The sequence below is a fragment of the Amia ocellicauda genome, unplaced genomic scaffold (assembly GCF_036373705.1).
Source record: "Amia ocellicauda isolate fAmiCal2 unplaced genomic scaffold, fAmiCal2.hap1 HAP1_SCAFFOLD_65, whole genome shotgun sequence".
NCBI classification, from domain to species: Eukaryota; Metazoa; Chordata; class Actinopteri; order Amiiformes; family Amiidae; genus Amia; species Amia ocellicauda.
In genome coordinates this window covers 90,278-115,292 of record NW_027102995.1, presented here as the reverse complement: position 1 = coordinate 115,292, position 25,015 = coordinate 90,278, and the positions used below count along the sequence as shown (strand labels likewise).

The window sequence follows — 25,015 nt, the reverse complement described above, 5'->3', positions numbered from 1 at the left end:
GCTTTGCATGAATGGGAATGGAACCGTGTGTGTTGAATGATGCTCCTTGTGAGCACTGAACTTTGTCCGGTGGAGTTCCTTTTTTGTTGCTGTAATTGTGTCATTTCTTGATGAGAAAGATTAGGCAACATTTAGTCACTTCTAGCCATGATGCTCAATTTATTGACGAATGTACCCTAGTTACTAGGGACCGTTTACGTTGGAGAACAAGATCTATTGTATGCCTGTGTACTTGGGGATGTAAAATCTGAAATAATGATGAAATTGCGTGTATCCAAAGTTAAAACTCGTGATTTGTCGCCCTCTGGTTTGTAAAAGGTGCAAAAGCTTACAGCAACTGGTATTCCCAGGCGGTCTCCCATCCAAGTACTGACGAGGCCCAAGCCTGCTTAGCTTCCGAGATCGAACGAGATCGGGCGTATTCAGGCTAGCATGGCCGTAAGCCAGGGAGGCTGTCCCTGACGCTCTACTTAAAGGGAAGGCAATATCCGTTTCTGCCGCTCATACTTGCAGTTGAACTGTCTCTCTACTCTAAAGTCCGGGACACACCAGCGCGCCGCAGACAGTCCCTGCTAACACGAAACGTTGTGGCAACGTTGTGCGTTAGCTGGGGTGCCACACCAGACCGGAACTATATATTACAAAACGAACACATTGTCTTGATAATACAGCTGTAATTGAGTGCCTGACACGCCAGTCAAGCGCAATCTTGAGAAGGTGTGCATTTCAGTAAGGATTTCAATTGACATGCAGTATGAAACTGAAAGGAGGTTGCATCACTATGATGCATAACATTGCATGTATTGTATTTTCAAGTGTGTGCATTCATCCTGTTGTCATTTTGTTTTGAAAGCAGAAGAATCATTCAACAGGTTGCTGAGACAAATGTAAACCAGTAAAACATATGAAGAGAAACAAACCTTGAATATAAGTTCAGTTGTTTAAACATTTGACAAACTATGGTGAGGGGGTAAGAAAACACACAAATCCAGCTGCTCCTGTATTTCAATACACCAGAACCCAATATTATTGGCGAGTCGGGTAGTCCAACATCACAGTTCGAGGGCAGGCATCATTTCAGTAATTTCATCCCGTTGCATTCACATCCGTGCCTTGAATGAGATTGAATGTGATCTTTGCTCTCAAGTATGTTCCCAAGTTTTACACTTTCGTGCTTTGCATGAATGGGAATGGAACCGTGTGTGTTGAATGAGGCTCCTTGTGAGCACTGAACTTTGTCCGGTGGAGTTCCTTTTTGTGTTGCTGTAATTGTGTCATTTCTCGATGAGAAAGATTAGGCAACATTTAGTCACTTCTAGCCATGATGCTCAATTTATTTACGAATGTACCCTAGTTACTAGGGACCGTTTACGTTGGAGAACAAGATCTATTGTATGCCTGTGTATTTGGGGAAGTCAAATCTGAAATAATGATGAAATTGCGTGTATCCAAAGTTAAAACTCGTGATTTGTCGCCCTCTGGTGTGTAAAAGATGCAAAAGCTTACAGCACCTGCTATTCCCAGGCGGTCTCCCATCCAAGTACTGACCAGGCCCGAGCCTGCTTGGCTTCAGAGATCGGACGAGATCGGGCGTATTCAGGCTAGTATTTTCCGTAAGCCAGGGAGGTTGTCCCTGACGCTCTACTTAAAGGGAAGGCAATATCCGTTTCTGCCGTTCATACTTACAGTTGAACTGTCTCTCTACTCTAAAGCCCGGGACACACCAGCGCGCCGCAGACAGTCCCTGCTAACACGCCACGTTGTGGCAGCGTTGTGGCAACGTTGTGCGTTAGCTGGGGTGCCACACCAGACCGGAACTATATATTACAAAACGAACACATTGTCTTGATAAAACAGCTGTAATTGAGTGCCTGACACGCCAGTCAAGCGCAATCTTGAGAAGGTGTGCATTTCAGTAAGGATTTCAATTGACATGCAGTATGAAACTGAAAGGAGGTTGCATCACTATGATGCATAACATTGCATGTATTGTATTTTCAAGTGTGTGCATTCATCCTGTTGTCATTTTGTTTTGAAAGCAGAAGAATCATTCAACAGGTTGCTGAGACAAATGTAAACCAGTAAAACATATGAAGAGAAACAAACCTTGAATATAAGTTCAGTTGTTTAAACATTTGACAAACTATGGTGAGGGGGAAAGAAAACACACAAATCCAGCAGCTCCTGTATTTCAATACACCAGAACCCAATATTATTGGCGAGTCGGGTAGTCCATCATCACAGTTCGAGGGCAGGCATCATTTCAGTAATTTCATCCCGTTGCATTCACATCCGTGCCTTGAATGAGATTGAATGTGATCTTTGCTCTCAAGTATGTTCCCAAGTTTTACACTTTCGTGCTTTGCATGAATGGGAATGGAACCGTGTGTTTTGAATGAGGCTCCTTGTGAGCACTGAACTTTGTCCGGTGGAGTTCCTTTTTGTGTTGCTGTAATTGTGTCATTTCTCGATGAGAAAGATTAGGCAACATTTAGTCACTTCTAGCCATGATGCTCAATTTATTTACGAATGTACCCTAGTTACTAGGGACCGTTTACGTTGGAGAACAAGATCTATTGTATGCCTGTGTATTTGGGGAAGTCAAATCTGAAATAATGATGAAATTGCGTGTATCCAAAGTTAAAACTCGTGATTTGTCGCCCTCTGGTGTGTAAAAGATGCAAAAGCTTACAGCACCTGGTATTCCCAGGCGGTCTCCCATCCAAGTACTGACCAGGCCCGAGCCTGCTTAGCTTCCGAGATCGGACGAGATCGGGCGTATTCAGGCTAGTATGGCAGTAAGCCAGGGAGGCTGTCCCTGACGCTCTACTTAAAGGGAAGGCAATATCCGTTTCTGCCGCTCATACTTACAGTTGAACTGTCTCTCTACACTCATGCCGGGGACACACCAGCGCGCCGCAGACAGTCCCTGCTAACACGCCACGTTGTGGCAACGTTGTGCGTTAGCTGGGGTGCCACACCAGACCGGAACTATATTTTACAAAAAAAAACACATTGTCTTGATAAAACAGCTGTAATTGAGTGCCTGACACGCCAGTCAAGCGCAATCTTGAGAAGGTGTGCATTTCAGTAAGGATTTCAATTGACATGCAGTATGAAAATGAAAGGAGGTTGCATCACTATGATGCATAACATTGCATGTATTGTATTTTCAAGTGTGTGCATTCATCCTGTTGTCATTTTGTTTTGAAAGCAGAAGAATCATTCAACAGGTTGCTGAGACAAATGTAAACCAGTAAAACATATGAAGAGAAACAAACCTTGAATATAAGTTCAGTTGTTTAAACATTTGACAAACTATGGTGAGGGGGTAAGAAATGACACAAATCCAGCAGCTCCTGTATTTCAATACACCAGAAGCCAATATTATTGGCGAGTCGGGTAGTCCATCATCACAGTTCGAGGGCAGGCATCATTTCAGTAATTTCATCCCGTTGCATTCACATCCGTGCCTTGAATGAGATTGAATGTGATCTTTGCTCTCAAGTATGTTCCCAAGTTTTACACTTTCGTGCTTTGCATGAATGGGAATGGAACCGTGTGTGTTGAATGAGGCTCCTTGTGAGCACTGAACTTTGTCCGGTGGAGTTCCTTTTTGTGTTGCTGTAATTGTGTCATTTCTTGATGAGAAAGATTAGGCAACATTTAGTCACTTCTAGCCATGATGCTCAATTTAGTTACGAATGTACCCTAGTTACTAGGGACCGTTTACGTTGGAGAACAAGATCTATTGTATGCCTGTGTATTTGGGGAAGTAAAATCTGAAATAACGATGAAATTGTGTGTATCCAAAGTTAAAACTCGTGATTTGTCGCCCTCTGGTGTGTAAAAGGTGCAAAAGCTTACAGCACCTGGTATTCCCAGGCGGTCTCCCATCCAAGTACTGACCAGGCCCGAGCCTGCTTGGCTTCCGAGATCGGACGAGATCGGGCGTATTCAGGCTAGTATGGCCGTAAGCCAGGTAGGCTGTCCACGACGCTCTACTTAAAGGGAAGGCAATATCCGTTTCTGCCGTTCATACTTACAGTTGAACTGTCTCTCTACTCTAAAGTCCGGGACACACCAGCGCGCCGCAGACAGTCCCTGCTAACACGCCACGTTGTGGCAACGTTGTGCGTTAGCTGGGGTGCCACACCAGACCGGAACTATATTTTACAAAACGAACACATTGTCTTGATAAAACAGCTGTAATTGAGTGCCTGACACGCCAGTCAAGCGCAATCTTGAGAAGGTGTGCATTTCAGTAAGGATTTCAATTGACATGCAGTATGAAACTGAAGGGAGGTTGCATCACTATGATGCATAACATTGCATGTATTGTATTTTCAAGTGTGTGCATTCATCCTGTTGTCATTTTGTTTTGAAAGCAGAAGAATCATTCAACAGGTTGCTGAGACAAATGTAAACCAGTAAAACATATGAAGAGAAACAAACCTTGAATATAAGTTCAGTTGTTTAAACATTTGACAAACTATGGTGAGGGGGTAAGAAAACACACAAATCCAGCAGCTCCTGTATTTCAATACACCAGAACCCAATATTATTGGCAAGTCGGGTAGTCCATCATCACAGTTCGAGGGCAGGCATCATTTCAGTAATTTCATCCCGTTGCATTCACATCCGTGCCTTGAATGAGATTGAATGTGATCTTTGCTCTCAAGTATGTTCCCAAGTTTTACACTTTCGTGCTTTGCATGAATGGGAATGGAACCGTGTGTGTTGAATGATGCTCCTTGTGAGCACTGAACTTTGTCCGGTGGAGTTCCTTTTTGTGTTGCTGTAATTGTGTCATTTCTTGATGAGAAAGATTAGGCAACATTTAGTCACTTCTAGCCATGATGCTCAATTTATTGACGAATGTACCCTAGTTACTAGGGACCGTTTACGTTGGAGAAGAAGATCTATTGTATGCCTGTGTATTTGGGGAAGTAAAATCTGAAATAATGATGAAATTGCGTGTATCCAAAGTTAAAACTCGTGATTTGTCGCCCTCTGGTGTGTAAAAGGTGCAAAAGCTTACAGCACCTGGTATTCTCAGGCGGTCAACCATCCAAGTACCGACCAGGCCTGAGCCTGCTTGGCTTCCAAGATCGGACGAGATCGGGCGTATTCAGGCTAGTATGGCCGTAAGCCAGGGAGGCTGTCCCTGACGCTCTACTTAAAGGGAAGGCAATATCCGTTTCTGCCGTTCATACTTACAGTTGAACTGTCTCTCTACTCTAAAGCCCGGGCCACACCAGCGCGCCGCAGACAGTCCCTGCCAACACGCCACGTTGTGGCAACGTTGTGCGTTAGCTGGGGTGCCACTGCAGACCGGAACTATATTTTACAAAACGAACACATTGTCTTGATAAAACAGCTGTAATTGAGTGCCTGACACGCCAGTCAAGCGCAATCTTGAGAAGGTGTGCATTTCAGTAAGGATTTCAATTGACATGCAGTATGAAACTGAAAGGAGGTTGCATCACTATGATGCATAACATTGCATGTATTGTATTTTCAAGTGTGTGCATTCATCCTGTTGTCATTTTGTTTTGAAAGCAGAAGAATCATTCAACAGGTTGCTGAGACAAATGTAAACCAGTAAAATATATGAAGAGAAACAAACCTTGAATATAAGTTCAGTTGTTTAAACATTTGACAAACTATGGTGAGGGAGTAAGAAAACACACAAATCCAGCAGCTCCTGTATTTCAATACACCAGAACCCAATATTATTGGCGAGTCGGGTAGTCCATCATCACAGTTCGAGGGCAGGCATCATTTCAGTAATTTCATCCCGTTGCATTCACATCCGTGCCTTGAATGAGATTGAATGTGATCTTTGCTCTCAAGTATGTTCCCAAGTTTTACACTTTCGTGCTTTGCATGAATGGGAATGGAACCGTGTGTGTTGAATGAGTCTCCTTGTGAGCACTGAACTTTGTGCGGTGGAGTTCCTTTTTGTGTTGCTGTAATTGTGTCATTTCTTGATGAGAAAGATTAGGCAACATTGAGTCACTTCTAGCCATGATGCTCAATTAATTTACGAATGTACCCTAGTTACTAGGGACCGTTTACGTTGGAGAACAAGATCTATTGTATGCCTGTGTATTTGGGGAAGTAAAATCTGAAATAATGATGAAATTGTGTGTATCCAAAGTTAAGACTCGTGATTTGTCGCCCTCTGGTGTGTAAAAGGTGCAAAAGCTTACAGCACCTGGTATTCCCAGGTGGTCTCCCATCCAAGTACTGACCAGGCCCGAGCCTGCCTGGCTTCCGAGATCGGTCGAGATCGGGCGTATTCAGGCTAGTATGGCCGTAAGCCAGGGAGGCTGTCCCTGACGCTCTACTTAAAGGGAAGGCAATATCCGTTTCTGCCGTTCATACTTACAGTTGAACTGTCTCTCTACTCTAAAGCCCGGGACACACCAGCGCGCCGCAGACAGTCCCTGCTAACACGCCACGTTGTGGCAACGTTGTGGCAACGTTGTGCGTTAGCTGGGGTGCCACACCAGACCGGAACTATATTTTACAAAACGAACACATTGTCTTGATAAAACAGCTGTAATTGAGTGCCTGACACGCCAGTCAAGCGCAATCTTGAGAAGGTGTGCATTTCAGTAAGGATTTCAATTGACATGCAGTATGAAACTGAAAGGAGGTTGCATCACTATGATGCATAACATTGCATGTATTGTATTTTCAAGTGTGTGCATTCATCCTGTTGTCATTTTGTTTTGAAAGCAGAAGAATCATTCAACAGGTTGCTGAGACAAATGTAAACCAGTAAAACATATGAAGAGAAACAAACCTTGAATATAAGTTCAGTTGTTTAAACATTTGACAAACTATGGTGAGGGGGTAAGAAAACACACAAATCCAGCAGCTCCTGTATTTCAATACACCAGAACCCAATATTATTGGCGAGTCGGGTAGTCCATCATCACAGTTCGAGGGCAGGCATCATTTCAGTAATTTCATCCCGTTGCATTCACATCCGTGCCTTGAATGAGATTGAATGTGATCTTTGCTCTCAAGTACGTTCCAAAGTTTTACACTTTCGTGCTTTGCATGAATGGGAATGGAACCGTGTGTGTTGAATGAGACTCCTTGTGAGCACTGAACTTTGTCCGGTGGAGTTCCTTTTTGTGTTGCTGTAATTGTGTCATTTCTCGATGAGAAAGATTAGGCAACATTTAGTCACTTCTAGCCATGATGCTCAATTTATTTACGAATGTACCCTAGTTACTAGGGACCGTTTACGTTGGAGAACAAGATCTATTGTATGCCTGTGTATTTGGGGAAGTAAAATCTGAAATAATTATGAAATTGTGTGTATCCAAAGTTAAAACTCGTGATTTGTCGCCCTCTGGTGTGTAAAAGGTGCAGAAGCTTACAGCACCTGGTATTCCCAGGCGGTCTCCCATCCAAGTACTGACCAGACCCGAGCCTGCTTGGCTTCAGAGATCGGACGAGATCGGGCGTATTCAGGCTAGTATGGCCGTAAGCCAGGGAGGCTGTCCCTGACGCTCTACTTAAAGGGAAGGCAATATCCGTTTCTGCCGCTCATACTTGCAGTTGAACTGTCTCTCTACTCTAAAGTCCGGGACACACCAGCGCGCCGCAGACAGTCCCTGCTAACACGAAACGTTGTGGCAACGTTGTGCGTTAGCTGGGGTGCCACACCAGACCGGAACTATATTTTACAAAACGAACACATTGTCTTGATAATACAGCTGTAATTGAGTGCCTGACACGCCAGTCAAGCGCAATCTTGAGAAGGTGTGCATTTCAGTAAGGATTTCAATTGATATGCAGTATGAAACTGAAAGGAGGTTGCATCACTATGATGCATAACATTGCATGTATTGTATTTTCAAGTGTGTGCATTCATCCTGTTGTCATTTTGTTTTGAAAGCAGAGGAATCATTCAACAGGTTGCTGAGACAAATGTAAACCAGTAAAACATATGAAGAGAAACAAACCTTGAATATAAGTTCAGTTGTTTAAACATTTGACAAACTATAGTGAGGGGGTAAGAAAACACACAAATCCAGCAGCTCCTGTATTTCAATACACCAGAACCCAATATTATTGGCGAGTCAGGTAATCCATCATCACAGTTCGAGGGCAGGCATCATTTCAGTAATTTCATCCCGTTGCATTCACATGCGTGCCTTGAATGAGATTGAATGTGATCTTTGCTCTCAAGTATGTACCCAAGTTTTACACTTTCGTGCTTTGCATGAATGGGAATGGAACCGTGTGTGTTGAATGATGCTCCTTGTGAGCACTGAACTTTGTCCGGTGGAGTTCCTTTTTGTGTTGCTGTAATTGTGTCATTTCTCGATGAGAAAGATTAGGCAACATTTAGTCACTTCTAGCCATGATGCTCAATTTATTTACGAATGTACCCTAGTTAATAGGGACCGTTTACGTTGGAGAACAAGATCTATTGTATGCCTGTGTATTTGGGGAAGTCAAATCTGAAATAATGATGAAATTGCGTGTATCCAAAGTTAAAACTCGTGATTTGTCGCCCTCTGTTGTGTAAAAGGGGCAAAAGCTTACAGCACCTGGTATTCCCAGGCAGTGTCCCATCCAAGTACTGACCAGGCCCGAGCCTGCTTAGCTTCCGAGAACGGACGAGATCGGGCGTATTCAGGCTAGTATGGCCATAAGCCATGGAGGCTGTCCCTGACGCTCTACTTAAAGGGAAGGCAATATCCGTTTCTGCCGTTCATACTTACAGTTGAACTGTCTCTCTACTCTAAAGCCCGGGACACACCAGCGCGCCGCAGACAGTCCCTGCTAACACGCAACGTTGTGGCAACGTTGTGCGTTAGCTGGGGTGCCACACCAGACCGGAACTATATTTTACAAAACGAACACATTGTCTTGATAAAACAGCTGTAATTGAGTGCCTGACACGCCAGTCAAGCGCAATCTTGAGAAGGTGTGCATTTCAGTAAGGATTTCAATTGACATGCAGTATGAAACTGAAAGGAGGTTGCATCACTATGATGCATAACATTGCATGTATTGTATTTTCAAGTGTGTGCATTCATCCTGTTGTCATTTTGTTTTGAAAGCAGAAGAATCATTCAACAGGTTGCTGAGACAAATGTAAATCAGTAAAACATATGAAGAGAAACAAACCTTGAATATAAGTTCAGTTGTTTAAACATTTGACAAACTATGGTGAGGGGGTAAAAAAACACACAAATCCAGCAGCTCCTGTATTTCAATACACCAGAAGCCAATATTATTGGCGAGTCGGGTAGTCCATCATCACAGTTCGAGGGCAGGCATCATTTCAGTAATTTCATCCCATTGCATTCACATCCGTGCCTTGAATGAGATTGAATGTGATCTTTGTTCTCAAGTATGCTCCCAAGTTTTACACTTTCGTGCTTTGCATGAATGAAAATGGAACCGTGTGTGTTGAATGAGGCTCCTTGTGAGCACTGAACTTTGTCCGGTGGAGTTCCTTTTTGTGTTGCTGTAATTGTGTCATATCTTGATGAGAAAGATTAGGCAACATTTAGTCACTTCTAGCCATGATGCTCAATTTATTTACGAATGTACGCTAGTTACTAGGGACCGTTTACGTTGGAGAACAAGATCTATTTAATGCCTGTGTATTTGGGGAAGTAAAATCTGAAATAATGATGAAATTGTGTGTATCCAAAGTTAAAACTCGTGATTTGTCGCCCTCTGGTGTGTAAAAGGTGCAAGAGCTTACAGCACCTGGTATTCCCAGGCGGTCTCCCATCCAAGTACTGACCAGGCCCGAGCCTGCTTGGCTTCCGAGATCGGACGAGATCGGGCATATTCAGGATAGTATGGCCGTAAGTCAGGGAGGCTGTCCCTGACGCTCTACTTAAAGGGAAGGAAATATCCGTTTCTGCTGTTCATACTTGCAGTTGAACTGTCTCTCTACTCTAAAGCCCGGGACACAGCAGCGCGCCGCAGACAGTCCCTGCTAACACGCCACGTTGTGGCAACATTGTGCGTTAGCTGGGGTGCCACACCAGACCGGAACTATATTTTACAAAACGAACACATTGTCTTGATAAAACAGCTGTAATTGAGTGCCTGACACGCCAGTCAAGCGCAATCTTGAGAAGGTGTGCATTTCAGTAAGGATTTCAATTGACATGCAGTATGAAACTGAAAGGAGGTTGCATCACTATGATGCATAACATTGCATGTATTGTATTTTCAAGTGTGTGCATTCATCCTGTTGTCATTTTGTTTTGAAAGCAGAAGAATCATTCAACAGGTTGCTGAGACAAATGTAAACCAGTAAAACATATGAAGAGAAACAAACCTTGAATATAAGTTCAGTTGTTTAAACATTTGACAAACTATGGTGAGGGGGTAAGAAAACACACAAATCCAGCAGCTCCTGTATTTCAATACACCAGAACCCAATATTATTGGCGAGTCAGGTAATCCATCATCACAGTTCGAGGGCAGGCATCATTTCAGTAATTTCATCCCGTTGCATTCACATGCGTGCCTTGAATGAGATTGAATGTGATCTTTGCTCTCAAGTATGTACCCAAGTTTTACACTTTCGTGCTTTGCATGAATGGGAATGGAACCGTGTGTGTTGAATGATGCTCCTTGTGAGCACTGAACTTTGTCCGGTGGAGTTCCTTTTTGTGTTGCTGTAATTGTGTCATTTCTTGATGAGAAAGATTAGGCAACATTTAGTCACTTCTAGCCATGATGCTCAATTTATTTACGAATGTACGCTGTTTACTAGGGACCGTTTACGTTGGAGAACAAGATCTATTGTATGCCTGTGTATTTGGGGAAGTCAAATCTGAAATAATGATGAAATTGCGTGTATCCAAAGTTAAAACTCGTGATTTGTCGCCCTCTGGTGTGTAAAAGATGCAAAAGCTTACAGCACCTGGTATTCCCAGGTGGTCTCCCATCCAAGTACTGACCAGGCCCGAGCCTGCTTAGCTTCCGAGATCGGACGTATTCAGGCTAGTATGGCCGTAAGCCAGGGAGGCTGTCCCTGACGCACTACTTAAAGGGAAGGCAATATCCGTTTCTGCCGCTCATACTTGCAGTTGAACTGTCTCTCTACTCTAAAGTCCGGGACACACCAGCGCGCCGCAGACAGTCCCTGCTAACATGCCACGTTGTGGCAACATTGTGCGTTAGCTGGGGTGCCACACCAGACCGGAACTATATTTTACAAAACGAACACATTGTCTTGATAAAACAGCTGTAATTGAGTGCCTGACACGCCAGTCAAGCGCAATCTTGAGAAGGTGTGCATTTCAGTAAGGATTTCAATTGACATGCAGTATGAAACTGAAAGGAGGTTGCATCACTATGATGCATAACATTGCATGTATTGTATTTTCAAGTGTGTGCATTCATCCTGTTGTCATTTTGTTTAAAAAGCAGAAGAATCATTCAACAGGTTGCTGAGACAATTGTAAACCAGTAAAACATATGAAGAGAAACAAACCTTGAATATAAGTTCAGTTGTTTAAACATTTGACAAACTATGGTGAGGGGGTAAGAAAACACACAACCAGCAGCTTCTGTATTTCAATACACCAGAACCCAATTTTATTGGCGAGTCGGGTAGTCCATCATCACAGTTCGAGGGCAGGCATCATTTCAGTAATTTCATCCCGTTGCATTCACATCCGTGCCTTGAATGAGATTGAATGTGATCTTTACTCTCAAGTATATTCCCAAGTTTTACACTTTCGTGGTTTGCATGAATGGGAATGGAACCGTGTGTGTTGAATGAGGCTCCTTGTGAGCACTGAACTTTGTCCAGTGGAGTTCCTTTTTGTGTTGCTGTAATTTTGTCATTTCTTGATGAGAAAGATTAGGCAACATTTAGTCACTTCTAGCCATGATGCTCAATTTATTTATGAATGTACACTAGTTACTAGGGACCGTTGACGTTGGAGAACAAGATCTATTGTATGCCTGTGTATTTGGGGAAGTAAAATCTGAAATAATGATGAAATTGCGTGTATCCAAAGTTAAATCTCGTGATTTGTCGCCCTCTGTTGTGTAAAAGGTGCAAAAGCTTACAGCACCTGGTATTCCCAGGCGGTCTCCCATTCAAGTACTGACCAGGCCCGAGCCTGCTTAGCTTCCGAGATCGGACGAGATCGGGCGTATTCAGGCTAGTATGGCCGTAAGCCAGGGAGGCTGTCCCTGACGCTCTACTTAAAGGGAAGGCAATATCCGTTTCTGCCGTTCATACTTACAGTTGAACTATCTCTCTACTCTAAAGCCCGGGACACACCAGCGCGCCGCAGACAGTCCCTGCTAACATGCCACGTTGTGGCAACGTTGTGCGTTAGCTGGGGTGCCACACCAGACCGGAACTATATTTTACAAAACGAACACATTGTCTTGATAATACAGCTGTAATTGAGTGCCTGACACGCCAGTCAAGCGCAATCTTGAGAACGTGTGCATTTCAGTAAGGATTTCAATTGACATGCAGTGTGAAACTGAAAGGAGGTTGCATCACTATGATGCATAACATTGCATGTATTGTATTTTCAAGTGTGTGCATTCATCCTGTTGTTATTTTGTTTTGAAAGCAGACGAATCATTCAACAGGTTGCTGAGACAAATATAAACCAGTAAAACATATGAAGAGAAACAAACCTTGAATATAAGTTCAGTTGTTTAAACATTTGACAAACTATGGTGAGGGGGTAAGAAAACACACAAATCCAGCAGCTCCTGTATTTCAATACACCAGAACCCAATATTAATGGCGAGTCGGGTAGTCCATCATCACAGTTCGAGGGCAGGCATCATTTCAGTAATTTCATCCCGTTGCATTCACATCCGTGCCTTGAATGAGATTGAATGTGATCTTTGCTCTCAAGTATGTTCCCAAGTTTTACACTTTCGTGCTTTGCATGAATGGGAATGGAACCGTGTGTGTTGAATGAGGCTCCTTGTGAGCACTGAACTTTGACCAGTGGAGTTCCTTTTTGTGTTGCTGTAATTGTGTCATTTCTCGATGAGAAAGATTAGGCAACATTTAGTCAATTCTAGCCATGATGCTCAATTTATTTACGAATGTACCCTAGTTACTAGGGACCGTTTACGTTGGAGAACAAGATCTATTGTATGCCTGTGTATTTGGGGAAGTCAAATCTGAAATAATGATGAAATTGCGTGTATCCAAAGTTAAAACTCGTGATTTGTCGCCCTCTGGTGTGTAAAAGATGCAAAAGCTTACAGCACCTGGTATTCCCAGGCGGTCTCCCATCCAAGTACTGATCAGGCCCGAGCCTGCTTAGCTTCCGAGATCGGACGAGATCGGGCGTATTCAGGCTAGTATGGCCGTAAGCCAGGGAGGCTATCCCTGACGCTCTACTTAAAGGGAAGGCAATATCCGTTTCTGCCGCTCATACTTGCAGTTGAACTGTCTCTCTACTCTAAAGTCCGGGACACACCAGCGCGCCGCAGACAGTCCCTGCTAACACGAAACGTTGTGGCAACGTTGTGCGTTAGCTGGGGTGCCACACCAGACCGGAACTATATTTTACAAAACGAACACATTGTCTTGATAAAACAGCTGTAATTGAGTGCCTGACACGCCAGTCAAGCGCAATCTTGAGAAGGTGTGCATTTCAGAAAGGATTTCAATTGACATGCAGTATGAAACTGAAAGGAGGTTGCATCACTATGATGCATAACATTGCATGTATTGTATTTTCAAGTGTGTGCATTCATCCTGTTGTCATTTTGTTTTGAAAGCAGAAGAATCATTCAACAGGTTGCTGAGACAAATGTAAACCAGTAAAACATATGAAGAGAAACAAACCTTGAATATAAGTTCAGTTGTTTAAACATTTGACAAACTATGGTGAGGGGGTAAGAAAACACACAAATTCAGCAGCTCCTGTATTTCAATACACCAGAACCCAATATTATTGGCGAGTCGGGTAGTCCATCATCACAGTTCGAGGGCAGGCATCATTTCAGTAATTTCATCCCGTTGCATTCACATCCGTGCCTTGAATGAGATTGAATGTGATCTTTGCTCTCAAGTATGTTCCCAAGTTTTACACTTTCGTGCTTTGCATGAATGGGAATGGAACCGTGTGTGTTGAATGAGGCTCCTTGTGAGCACTGAACTTTGTCCGGTGGAGTTCCTTTTTGTGTTGCTGTAATTGTGTCATTTCTCGATGAGAAAGATTAGGCAACATTTAGTCACTTCTAGCCATGATGCTCAATTTATTTACGAATGTACCCTAGTTACTAGGGACCGTTTACGTTGGAGAACAAGATCTATTGTATGCCTGTGTATTTGGGGAAGTCAAATCTGAAATAATGATGAAATTGCGTGTATCCAAAGTTAAAACTCGTGATTTGTCGCCCTCTGGTGTGTAAAAGATGCAAAAGCTTACAGCACCTGGTATTCCCAGGCGGTCTCCCATCCAAGTACTGACCAGGCCCGAGCCTGCTTGGCTTCCGAGATCGGACGAGATCGGGCGTATTCAGGCTAGTATGGCCGTAAGCCAGGGAGGCTGTCCCTGACGCTCTACTTAAAGGGAAGGCAATATCCGTTTCTGCCGTTCATACTTACAGTTGAACTGTCTCTCTACTCTAAAGCCCGGGACACACCAGCGCGCCGCAGACAGTCCCTGCTAACACGTCACGTTGTGGCAACATTGTGGCAACGTTGTGCGTTAGCTGGGGTGCCACACCAGACCGGAACTATGTATTACAAAACGAACACATTGTCTTGATAAAACAGCTGTAATTGAGTGCCTGACACGCCAGTCAAGCGCAATTTTGAGAAGGTGTGCATTTCAGTAAGGATTTCAATTGACATGCAGTATGAAACTGAAAGGAGGTTGCATCACTATGATGCATAACATTGCATGTATTGTATTTTCAAGTGTGTGCATTCATCCTGTTGTCATTTTGTTTTGAAAGCAGAAGAATCATTCAACAGGTTGCTGAGACAAATGTAAACCAGTAAAACATATGAAGAGAAACAAACCTTGAATATAAGTTCAGTTGTTTAAACATTTGACAAACTATGGTGAGGGGGTAAGAAAACACACAAATCCAGCAGCTCCTGTATTTCAATACACCAGAACCCAATATTATTGGCGAGTCGGGTAGTCCATCATCACAGTTCGAGGGCAGGCATCATTTCAGTAATTTCATCCCGTTGCATTCACATCCGTGCCTTGAATGAGATTGAATGTGATCTTTGCTCTCAAGTATGTTCCCAAGTTTTACACTTTCGTGCTTTGCATGAATGGGAATGGAACCGTGTGTGTTGAATGAGGCTCCTTGTGAGCACTGAACATTGTCCAGTGGAGTTCCTTTTTGTGTTGCTGTAATTGTGTCATTTCTCGATGAGAAAGATTAGGCAACATTTAGTCACTTCTAGCCATGATGCTCAATTTATTTACGAATGTACCCTAGTTACTAGGGACCGTTTACGTTGGAGAACAAGATCTATTGTATGACTGTGTATTTGGGGAAGTCAAATCTGAAATAATGATGAAATTGCGTGTATCCAAAGTTAAAACTCGTGATTTGTCGCCCTCTGGTGTGTAAAAGATGCAAAAGATTACAGCACCTGGTATTCCCAGGCGGTCTCCCATCCAAGTACTGACCAGGAACGAGCCTGCTTAGCTTCCAAGATCGGACGAGATCGGGCGTATTCAGGCTAGTATTGCCGTAAGCCAGGAAGGCTGTCCCTGACGCTCTACTTAAAGGGAAGGCAATATCCGTTTCTGCCGTTCATACTTACAGTTGAACTGTCTCTCTACTCTAAAGCCCGGGACACACCAGCGCGCCGCAGACAGTCCCTGCTAACACGCCACGTTGTGGCAACATTGTGGCAACGTTGTGCGTTAGCTGGGGTGCCACACCAGACCGGAACTATATATTACAAAACGAACACATTCTCTTGATAAAACAGCAGTAATTGAGTGCCTGACACGCCAGTCAAGCGCAATCTTGAGAAGGTGTGCATTTCAGTAAGGATTTCAAATGACATGCAGTATGAAACTGAAAGGAGGTTGCATCACTATGATGCATAACATTGCATGTATTGTATTTTCAAGTGTGTGCATTCATCCTGTTGTCATTTTGCTTTGAAAGCAGAAGAATCATTCAACAGGTTGCTGAGACAAATGTAAACCAGTAAAACATATGAAGAGAAACAAACCTTGAATATAAGTTCAGTTGTTTAAACATTTGACAAACTATGGTGAGGGGGTAAGAAAACACACAAATCCAGCAGCTCCTGTATTTCAATACACCAGAACCCAATATTATTGGCGAGTCGGGTAGTCCATCATCACAGTTCGAGGGCAGGCATCATTTCAGTAATTTCATCCCGTTGCATTCACATCCGTGCCTTGAATGAGATTGAATGTGATCTTTGCTCTCAAGTATGTTCCCAAGTTTTACACTTTCGTGCTTTGCATGAATGGGAATGGAACCGTGTGTGTTGAATGAGGCTCCTTGTGAGCACTGAACTTTGTCCGGTGGAGTTCCTTTTTGTGTTGCTGTAATTGTGTCATTTCTCGATGAGAAAGATTAGGCAACATTTAGTCACTTCTAGCCATGATGCTCAATTTATGTACGAATGTACCCTAGTTACTAGGGACCGTTTACGTTGGAGAACAAGATCTATTGTATGCCTGTGTATTTGGGGAAGTCAAATCTGAAATAATTATGAAATTGCGTGTATCCAAAGTTAAAACTCGTGATTTGTCGCCCTCTGGTGTGTAAAAGATGCAAAAGCTTACAGCACCTGGTATTCCCAGGCGGTCTCCCATCCAAGTACTGACCAGGCCCGAGCCTGCTTGGCTTCCGAGATCGGACGAGATCGGGCGTATTCAGGCTAGTATGGCCGTAAGCCAGGGAGGCTGTCCCTGACGCTCTACTTAAAGGGAAGGCAATATCCGTTTCTGCCGTTCATACTTACAGTTGAACTGTCTCTCTACTCTAAAGCCCGGGACACACCAGCGCGCCGCAGCCAGTCCCTGCTAACACGCCACGTTGTGGCAACATTGTGGCAACATTGTGGCAACGTTGTGCGTTAGCTGGGGTGCCACACCAGACCGGAACTATATATTACAAAACGAACACATTGTCTTGATAAAACAGCTGTAATTGAGTGCCTGACACGCCAGTCAAGCGCAATCTTGAGAAGGTGTGCATTTCAGTAAGGATTTCAATTGACATGCAGTATGAAACTGAAAGGAGGTTGCATCACTATGATGCATAACATTGCATGTATTGTATTTTCAAGTGTGTGCATTCATCCTGTTGTCATTTTGTTTTGAAAGCAGAAGAATCATTCAACAGGTTGCTGAGACAAATGTAAACCAGTAAAACATATGAAGAGAAACAAACCTTGAATATAAGTTCAGTTGTTTAAACATTTGACAAACTATGGTGAGGGGGTAAGAAAACACACAAATCCAGCAGCTCCTGTATTTCAATACACCAGAACCCAATATTATTGGCGAGTCGGGTAGTCCATCATCACAGTTCGAGGGCAGGCATCATTTCAGTAATTTCATCCCGTTGCATTCACATCCGTGCCTTGAATGAGATTGAATGTGATCTTTGCTCTCAAGTATGTTCCCAAGTTTTACACTTTCGTGCTTTGCATGAATGGGAATGGAACCGTGTGTGTTGAATGAGGCTCCTTGTGAGCACTGAACTTTGTCCGGTGGAGTTCCTTTTTGTGTTGCTGTAAATGTGTCATTTCTCGATGAGAAAGATTAGGCAACATTTAGTCACTTCTAGCCATGATGCTCAATTTATTTACGAATGTACCCTAGTTACTAGGGACCGTTTACGTTGGAGAACAAGATCTATTGTATGCCTGTGTATTTGGGGAAGTCAAATCTGAAATAATGATGAAATTGCGTGTATCCAAAGTTAAAACTCGTGATTTGTCGCCCTCTGGTGTGTAAAAGATGCAAAAGCTTACAGCACCTGGTATTCCCAGACGGTCTCCCATCCAAGTACTGACCAGGCCCGAGCCTGCTTAGCTTCCGAGATCGGACAAGATCGGGCGTATTCAGGCTAGTATGGCCGTAAGCCAGGGAGGTTGTCCCTGACGCTCTACTTAAAGGGAAGGCAATATCCGTTTCTGCCGCTCATACTTGCAGTTGAACTGTCTCTCTATTCTAAAGTCCGGGACACACCAGCGCGCCGCAGATAGTCCCTGCTAACACGCCACGTTGTGGCAACGTTGTGCGTTAGCTGGGGTGCCACACCAGACCGGAACTATATTTTACAAAACGAACACATTGTCTTGATAATACAGCTGTAATTGAGTGCCTGACACGCCAGTCAAGCGCAATCTTGAGAAGGTGTGCATTTCAGTAAGGATTTCAATTGACATGCAGTATGAAACTGAAAGGAGGTTGCATCACTATGATGCATAACATTGCATGTATTGTATTTTCAAGTGTGTGCATTCATCCTGTTGTCATTTTGTTTTGAAAGCAGAAGAATCATTCAACAGGTTGCTGAGACAAATGTAAACCAGTAAAACATATGAAGAGAAACAAACCTTGAATATAAGTTCAGTTGTTTAAACATTTGACAAACTATGGTGAGGGGGTAAGAAAACACACAAATCCAGCAGCTCCTGTATTTCAATACACCAGAACCCAATATTATTGGCGAGTCGGTTAGTCCATCATCACAGTTCGAGGGCAGGCATCATTTCAGTAATTTCATCCCGTTGCATTCACATCCGTGCCTTGAATGAGATTGAATGTGATCTTTGCTCTCAAGTATGTTCCCAAGTTTTACACTTTCGTGCTTTGCATGAATGGGAATGGAACCGTGTGTGTTGAATGAGGCTCCTTGTGAGCACTGAACTTTGTCCGGTGGAGTTCCTTTTTGTGTTGCTGTAATTGTGTCATTTCTCGTTGAGAAAGATTAGGCAACATTTAGTCACTTCTAGCCATGATGCTCAATTTATTTACGAATGTACCATAGTTACTAGGGACCGTTTACGTTGGAGAACAAGATCTATTGTATGCCTGTGTATTTGGGGAAGTCAAATCTGAAATAATGATGAAATTGCGTGTATCCAAAGTTAAAACTCGTGATTTGTCGCCCTCTGGTGTGTAAAAGATGCAAAAGCTTACAGCACCTGGTATTCCCAGGCGGTCTCCCATCCAAGTACTGACCAGGCCCGAGCCTGCTTAGCTTCCGAGATCGGACGAGATCGGGCGTATTCAGGCTAGTATGGCCGTAAGCCAGGGAGGCTGTCCCTGACGCTCTACTTATAGGGAAGGCAATATCCGATTCTGCCGTTCATACTTACAGTTGAACTGTCTCTCTACTCTAAAGCCCGGGACACACCAGCGCGCCGCAGACAGTCCCTGCTAACACGCCACGTTGTGGCAACATTGTGGCAACGTTGTGCGTTAGCTGGGGTGCCACACCAGACCGGAACTATATATTACAAAACGAACACATTGTCTTGATAAAACAGCTGTAATTGAGTGCCTGACACGCCAGTCAAGCGCAATCTTGAGAAGGTGTGCATTTCAGTAAGGATTTTAATTGACATGCTGTATGAAACTGAAAGGAGGTTGCATCACTATGATGCATAACATTGCATGTATTGTATTTTCAAGTGTGTGCATTCATCCTGTTGTCATTTTGTTTTGAAAGCAGAAGAATCATTCAACAGGTTGCTGAGACAAATGTAAACCAGTAAAACATATGAAGAGAAACAAACCTTGAATATAAGTTCAGTTGTTTAAACATTTGACAAACTATGGTGAGGGAATAAGAAAACACACAAATCCAGCAGCTCCTGTATTTCAATACACCAGAACCCAATATTATTGGCGAGTCGGGTAGTCCATCATCACAGTTCGAGGGCAGGCATCATTTCAGTAATTTCATCCCGTTGCATTCACATCCGTGCCTTGAATGAGATTGAATGTGATCTTTGCTCTCAAGTATGTTCCCAAGTTTTACACTTTCGTGCTTTGCATGAATGGGAATGGAACCGTGTGTGTTGAATGAGGCTCCTTGTGAGCACTGAACTTTGTCCGGTGGAGTTCCTTTTTGTGTTGCTGTAAATGTGTCATTTCTCGATGAGAAAGATTAGGCAACATTTAGTCACTTCTAGCCATGATGCTCAATTTATTTACGAATGTACCCTAGTTACTAGGGACCGTTTACGTTGGAGAACAAGATCTATTGTATGCCTGTGTATTTGGGGAAGTCAAATCTGAAATAATGATGAAATTGCGTGTATCCAAAGTTAAAACTCGTGATTTGTCGCCCTCTGGTGTGTAAAAGATGCAAAAGCTTACAGCACCTGGTATTCCCAGGCGGTCTCCCATCCAAGTACTGACCAGGCCCGAGCCTGCTTAGCTTCCGAGATCGGACGAGATCGGGCGTATTCAGGCTAGTATGGCCGTAAGCCAGGGAGGCTGTCCCTGACGCTCTACTTATAGGGAAGGCAATATCCGATTCTGCCGTTCATACTTACAGTTGAACTGTCTCTCTACTCTAAAGCCCGGGACACACCAGCGCGCCGCAGACAGTCCCTGCTAACACGCCACGTTGTGGCAACATTGTGGCAACGTTGTGCGTTAGCTGGGGTGCCACACCAGACCGGAACTATATATTACAAAACGAACACATTGTCTTGATAAAACAGCTGTAATTGAGTGCCTGACACGCCAGTCAAGCGCAATCTTGAGAAGGTGTGCATTTCAGTAAGGATTTTAATTGACATGCTGTATGAAACTGAAAGGAGGTTGCATCACTATGATGCATAACATTGCATGTATTGTATTTTCAAGTGTGTGCATTCATCCTGTTGTCATTTTGTTTTGAAAGCAGAAGAATCATTCAACAGGTTGCTGAGACAAATGTAAACCAGTAAAACATATGAAGAGAAACAAACCTTGAATATAAGTTCAGTTGTTTAAACATTTGACAAACTATGGTGAGGGAATAAGAAAACACACAAATCCAGCAGCTCCTGTATTTCAATACACCAGAACCCAATATTATTGGCGAGTCGGGTAGTCCATCATCACAGTTCGAGGGCAGGCATCATTTCAGTAATTTCATCCCGTTGCATTCACATCCGTGCCTTGAATGAGATTGAATGTGATCTTTGCTCTCAAGTATGTTCCCAAGTTTTACACTTTCGTGCTTTGCATGAATGGGAATGGAACCGTGTGTGTTGAATGAGGCTCCTTGTGAGCACTGAACTTTGTCCGGTGGAGTTCCTTTTTGTGTTGCTGTAAATGTGTCATTTCTCGATGAGAAAGATTAGGCAACATTTAGTCACTTCTAGCCATGATGCTCAATTTATTTACGAATGTACCCTAGTTACTAGGGACCGTTTACGTTGGAGAACAAGATCTATTGTATGCCTGTGTATTTGGGGAAGTCAAATCTGAAATAATGATGAAATTGCGTGTATCCAAAGTTAAAACTCGTGATTTGTCGCCCTCTGGTGTGTAAAAGATGCAAAAGCTTACAGCACCTGGTATTCCCAGGCGGTCTCCCATCCAAGTACTGACCAGGCCCGAGCCTGCTTAGCTTCCGAGATCGGACGAGATCGGGCGTATTCAGGCTAGTATGGCCGTAAGCCAGGGAGGTTGTCCCTGACGCTCTACTTAAAGGGAAGGCAATATCCGTTTCTGCCGCTCATACTTGCAGTTGAACTGTCTCTCTATTCTAAAGTCCGGGACACACCAGCGCGCCGCAGATAGTCCCTGCTAACACGCCACGTTGTGGCAACGTTGTGCGTTAGCTGGGGTGCCACACCAGACCGGAACTATATTTTACAAAACGAACACATTGTCTTGATAATACAGCTGTAATTGAGTGCCTGACACGCCAGTCAAGCGCAATCTTGAGAAGGTGTGCATTTCAGTAAGGATTTCAATTGACATGCAGTATGAAACTGAAAGGAGGTTGCATCACTATGATGCATAACATTGCATGTATTGTATTTTCAAGTGTGTGCATTCATCCTGTTGTCATTTGTTTTTGAAAGCAGAAGAATCATTCAACAGGTTGCTGAGACAAATGTAAACCAGTAAAACATATGAAGAGAAACAAACCTTGAATATAAGTTCAGTTGTTTAAACATTTGACAAACTATGGTGAGGGGGTAAGAAAACACACAAATCCAGCAGCTCCTGTATTTCAATACACCAGAACCCAATATTATTGGCGAGTCGGGTAGTCCATCATCACAGTTCGAGGGCAGGCATCATTTCAGTAATTTCATCCCGTTGCATTCACATCCGTGCCTTGAATGAGATTGAATGTGATCTTTGCTCTCAAGTATGTTCTCAAGTATGTTCCCAAGTTTTACACTTTCGTGCTTTGCATGAATGGGAATGGAACCGTGTGTGTTGAATGATGCTCCTTGTGAGCACTGAACTTTGTCCGGTGGAGTTCCTTTTTTGTTGCTGTAATTGTGTCATTTCTTGATGAGAAAGATTAGGCAACATTTAGTCACTTCTAGCCATGATGCTCAATTTATTGACGAATGTACCCTATTTACTAGGGACCGTTTACGTTGGAGAACAAGATCTATTGTATGCCTGTGTATTTGGGGAAGTAAAATCTGAAATAATGATGAAATTGCGTGTATCCAAAGTTAAAACTCATGATTTGTCGCCCTCTGGTGTGTAAAAGGTGCAAAAGCTTACAGCACCTGGTATTCCCAGGCGGTCGCCCATCCAAGTACTAACCAGGCCCGAGTCTGCTTGGCTTCCGAGATCGGACGAGATCGGGCGTATTCAGGCTAGTATGGCCGTAAGCCAGGCAGGCTGTCCCTGACGCTCTACTTAAAGGGAAGGCAATATCCGTTTCTGCCGTTCATACTTACAGTTGAACTGTCTCTCTACTCTAAAGCCCGGGACACACCAGCGCGCCGCAGACAGTCCCTTCTTACACGCCACGTTGTGGCAACGTTGTGGCAACGTTGTGCGTTAGCTGGGGTGTCACACCAGACCGGAACTATATTTTACAAAACGAACACATTGTCTTGATAAAACAGCTGTAATTGAGTGCCTGACACGCCAGTCAAGCGCAATCTTGAGAAGGTGTGCATTTCAGTAAGGATTTCAATTGACATGCAGTATGAAACTGAAAGGAGGTTGCATCACTATGATGCATAACATTGCATGTAGTGTATTTTCAAGTGTGTGCATTCATCCTTTTGTCATTTTGTTTTGAAAGCAGAAGAATCATTCAACAGGTTGCTGAGACAAATGTAAACCAGTAAAACATATGAAGAGAAACAAACCTTGAATATAAGTTCAGTTGTTTAAACATTTGACAAACTATGGTGAGGGGTTAAGAAAACACACAAATCCAGCAGCTCCTGTATTTCAATACACCAGAACCCAATATTATTGGCGAGTCGGGTAGTCCATCATCACAGTTCGAGGGCAGGCATCATTTCAGTAATTTCATCCCGTTGCATTCACATCCGTGCCTTGAATGAGATTGAATGTGATCTTTGCTCTCAAGTATGTTCCCAAGTTTTACACTTTCGTGCTTTGCATGAATGGGAATGGAACCGTGTGTGTTGAATGAGGCTCCTTGTGAGCACTGAACTTTGTCCGGTGGAGTTCCTTTTTGTGTTGCTGTAATTGTGTCATTTCTCGATGAGAAAGATTAGGCAACATTTAGTCACTTCTAGCCATGATGCTCAATTTATTTATGAATATACCCTAGTTACTAGGGACCGTTTACGTTGGAGAACAAGATCTATTGTATGCCTGTGTATTTGGGGAAGTCAAATCTGAAATAATGATGAAATTGCGTGTATCCAAAGTTAAAACTCGTGATTTGTCGCCCTCTGTTGTGTAAAAGATGCAAAAGCTTACAGCACCTGGTATTCCCAGGCGGTCTCCCATCCAAGTACTGTCCAGGCCTGAGCCTGCTTAGCTTCCGAGATCGGACGAGATCGTGCGTATTCAGACTAGTATGGCCGTAAGCCAGGGAGGGTGTCCCTGACGCTCTACTTAAAGGGAAGGCAATATCCGTTTCTGCCGCTCATACTTGCAGTTGAACTGTCTCTCTACTCTAAAGTCCGGGACACACCAGCGCGCCGCAGACAGTCCCTGCTAACACGAAACGTTGTGGCAACGTTGTGCGTTAGCTGGGGTGCCACACCAGACCGGAACTATATTTTACAAAACGAACACATTGTCTTGATAAAACAGCTGTAATTGAGTGCCTGACACGCCAGTCAAGCGCAATCTTGAGAAGGTGTGCATTTCAGTAAGGATTTCAATTGACATGCAGTATGAAACTGAAAGGAGGTTGCATCACTATGATGCATAACATTGCATGTAGTGTATTTTCAAGTGTGTGCATTCATCCTGTTGTCATTTTGTTTTGAAAGCAGAAGAATCATTCAACAGGTTGCTGAGACAAATGTAAACCAGTAAAACATATGAAGAGAAACAAACCTTGAATATAAGTTCAGTTGTTTAAACATTTGACAAACTATGGTGAGGGGGTAAGAAAACACACAAATCCAGCAGCTCCTGTATTTCAATACACCAGAACCCAATATTATTGGCGAGTCGGGTAGTCCATCATCACAGTTCGAGGGCAGGCATCATTTCAGTAATTTCATCCCGTTGCATTCACATCCGTGCCTTGAATGAGATTGAATGTGATCTTTGCTCTCAAGTATGTTCCCAAGTTTTACACTTTCGTGCTTTGCATGAATGGGAATGGAACCGTGTGTGTTGAATGAGGCTCCTTGTGAGCACTGAACTTTGTCCGGTGGAGTTCCTTTTTGTGTTGCTGTAATTGTGTCATTTCTCGATGAGAAAGATTAGGCAACATTTAGTCACTTCTAGCCATGATGCTCAATTTATTTATGAATATACCCTAGTTACTAGGGACCGTTTACGTTGGAGAACAAGATCTATTGTATGCCTGTGTATTTGGGGAAGTCAAATCTGAAATAATGATG

The 25,015-nt window shown here is 43.4% G+C and overlaps 18 non-coding genes and 3 pseudogenes across 18 annotated transcripts; all 21 read right to left on the bottom strand.

Annotated features, from left to right (window-relative positions):
* Window positions 1-325: 325 nt before the first annotated feature.
* Window positions 326-444, bottom strand: LOC136741228 (5S ribosomal RNA). The gene has a single exon (XR_010813972.1). It is a non-coding gene; the product is annotated as a 5S ribosomal RNA (ribosomal RNA).
* A 1,055-nt stretch (window positions 445-1,499) lies between these two features.
* LOC136741273 (uncharacterized) lies at window positions 1,500-1,619 on the bottom strand (annotated as a pseudogene).
* Window positions 1,620-2,685: 1,066 nt separating this feature from the next.
* On the bottom strand, window positions 2,686-2,804 carry LOC136741029 (5S ribosomal RNA). The gene has a single exon (XR_010813786.1). It is a non-coding gene; the product is annotated as a 5S ribosomal RNA (ribosomal RNA).
* Window positions 2,805-3,860: 1,056 nt separating this feature from the next.
* On the bottom strand, window positions 3,861-3,979 carry LOC136740954 (5S ribosomal RNA). Its single transcript, XR_010813713.1, has one exon. It is a non-coding gene; the product is annotated as a 5S ribosomal RNA (ribosomal RNA).
* Window positions 3,980-5,034: 1,055 nt separating this feature from the next.
* LOC136741200 (5S ribosomal RNA) lies at window positions 5,035-5,153 on the bottom strand. The gene has a single exon (XR_010813944.1). It is a non-coding gene; the product is annotated as a 5S ribosomal RNA (ribosomal RNA).
* A 1,055-nt stretch (window positions 5,154-6,208) lies between these two features.
* On the bottom strand, window positions 6,209-6,327 carry LOC136741203 (5S ribosomal RNA). Its single transcript, XR_010813947.1, has one exon. It is a non-coding gene; the product is annotated as a 5S ribosomal RNA (ribosomal RNA).
* Window positions 6,328-7,393: 1,066 nt separating this feature from the next.
* LOC136741199 (5S ribosomal RNA) lies at window positions 7,394-7,512 on the bottom strand. The gene has a single exon (XR_010813943.1). It is a non-coding gene; the product is annotated as a 5S ribosomal RNA (ribosomal RNA).
* Window positions 7,513-8,567: 1,055 nt separating this feature from the next.
* Window positions 8,568-8,686, bottom strand: LOC136741207 (5S ribosomal RNA). The gene has a single exon (XR_010813951.1). It is a non-coding gene; the product is annotated as a 5S ribosomal RNA (ribosomal RNA).
* Window positions 8,687-9,741: 1,055 nt separating this feature from the next.
* LOC136741220 (5S ribosomal RNA) lies at window positions 9,742-9,860 on the bottom strand. The gene has a single exon (XR_010813964.1). It is a non-coding gene; the product is annotated as a 5S ribosomal RNA (ribosomal RNA).
* A 1,055-nt stretch (window positions 9,861-10,915) lies between these two features.
* LOC136741262 (uncharacterized) lies at window positions 10,916-11,024 on the bottom strand (annotated as a pseudogene).
* Window positions 11,025-12,077: 1,053 nt separating this feature from the next.
* Window positions 12,078-12,196, bottom strand: LOC136740928 (5S ribosomal RNA). Its single transcript, XR_010813688.1, has one exon. It is a non-coding gene; the product is annotated as a 5S ribosomal RNA (ribosomal RNA).
* Window positions 12,197-13,251: 1,055 nt separating this feature from the next.
* LOC136740902 (5S ribosomal RNA) lies at window positions 13,252-13,370 on the bottom strand. Its single transcript, XR_010813663.1, has one exon. It is a non-coding gene; the product is annotated as a 5S ribosomal RNA (ribosomal RNA).
* Window positions 13,371-14,425: 1,055 nt separating this feature from the next.
* On the bottom strand, window positions 14,426-14,544 carry LOC136740953 (5S ribosomal RNA). Its single transcript, XR_010813712.1, has one exon. It is a non-coding gene; the product is annotated as a 5S ribosomal RNA (ribosomal RNA).
* Window positions 14,545-15,610: 1,066 nt separating this feature from the next.
* LOC136741252 (uncharacterized) lies at window positions 15,611-15,729 on the bottom strand (annotated as a pseudogene).
* Window positions 15,730-16,795: 1,066 nt separating this feature from the next.
* On the bottom strand, window positions 16,796-16,914 carry LOC136740952 (5S ribosomal RNA). The gene has a single exon (XR_010813710.1). It is a non-coding gene; the product is annotated as a 5S ribosomal RNA (ribosomal RNA).
* A 1,077-nt stretch (window positions 16,915-17,991) lies between these two features.
* On the bottom strand, window positions 17,992-18,110 carry LOC136741083 (5S ribosomal RNA). Its single transcript, XR_010813836.1, has one exon. It is a non-coding gene; the product is annotated as a 5S ribosomal RNA (ribosomal RNA).
* A 1,055-nt stretch (window positions 18,111-19,165) lies between these two features.
* Window positions 19,166-19,284, bottom strand: LOC136741052 (5S ribosomal RNA). The gene has a single exon (XR_010813807.1). It is a non-coding gene; the product is annotated as a 5S ribosomal RNA (ribosomal RNA).
* A 1,066-nt stretch (window positions 19,285-20,350) lies between these two features.
* LOC136741040 (5S ribosomal RNA) lies at window positions 20,351-20,469 on the bottom strand. Its single transcript, XR_010813796.1, has one exon. It is a non-coding gene; the product is annotated as a 5S ribosomal RNA (ribosomal RNA).
* Window positions 20,470-21,535: 1,066 nt separating this feature from the next.
* Window positions 21,536-21,654, bottom strand: LOC136741028 (5S ribosomal RNA). Its single transcript, XR_010813785.1, has one exon. It is a non-coding gene; the product is annotated as a 5S ribosomal RNA (ribosomal RNA).
* Window positions 21,655-22,720: 1,066 nt separating this feature from the next.
* LOC136741076 (5S ribosomal RNA) lies at window positions 22,721-22,839 on the bottom strand. The gene has a single exon (XR_010813830.1). It is a non-coding gene; the product is annotated as a 5S ribosomal RNA (ribosomal RNA).
* Window positions 22,840-23,905: 1,066 nt separating this feature from the next.
* LOC136741099 (5S ribosomal RNA) lies at window positions 23,906-24,024 on the bottom strand. The gene has a single exon (XR_010813852.1). It is a non-coding gene; the product is annotated as a 5S ribosomal RNA (ribosomal RNA).
* Window positions 24,025-25,015: the final 991 nt, after the last annotated feature.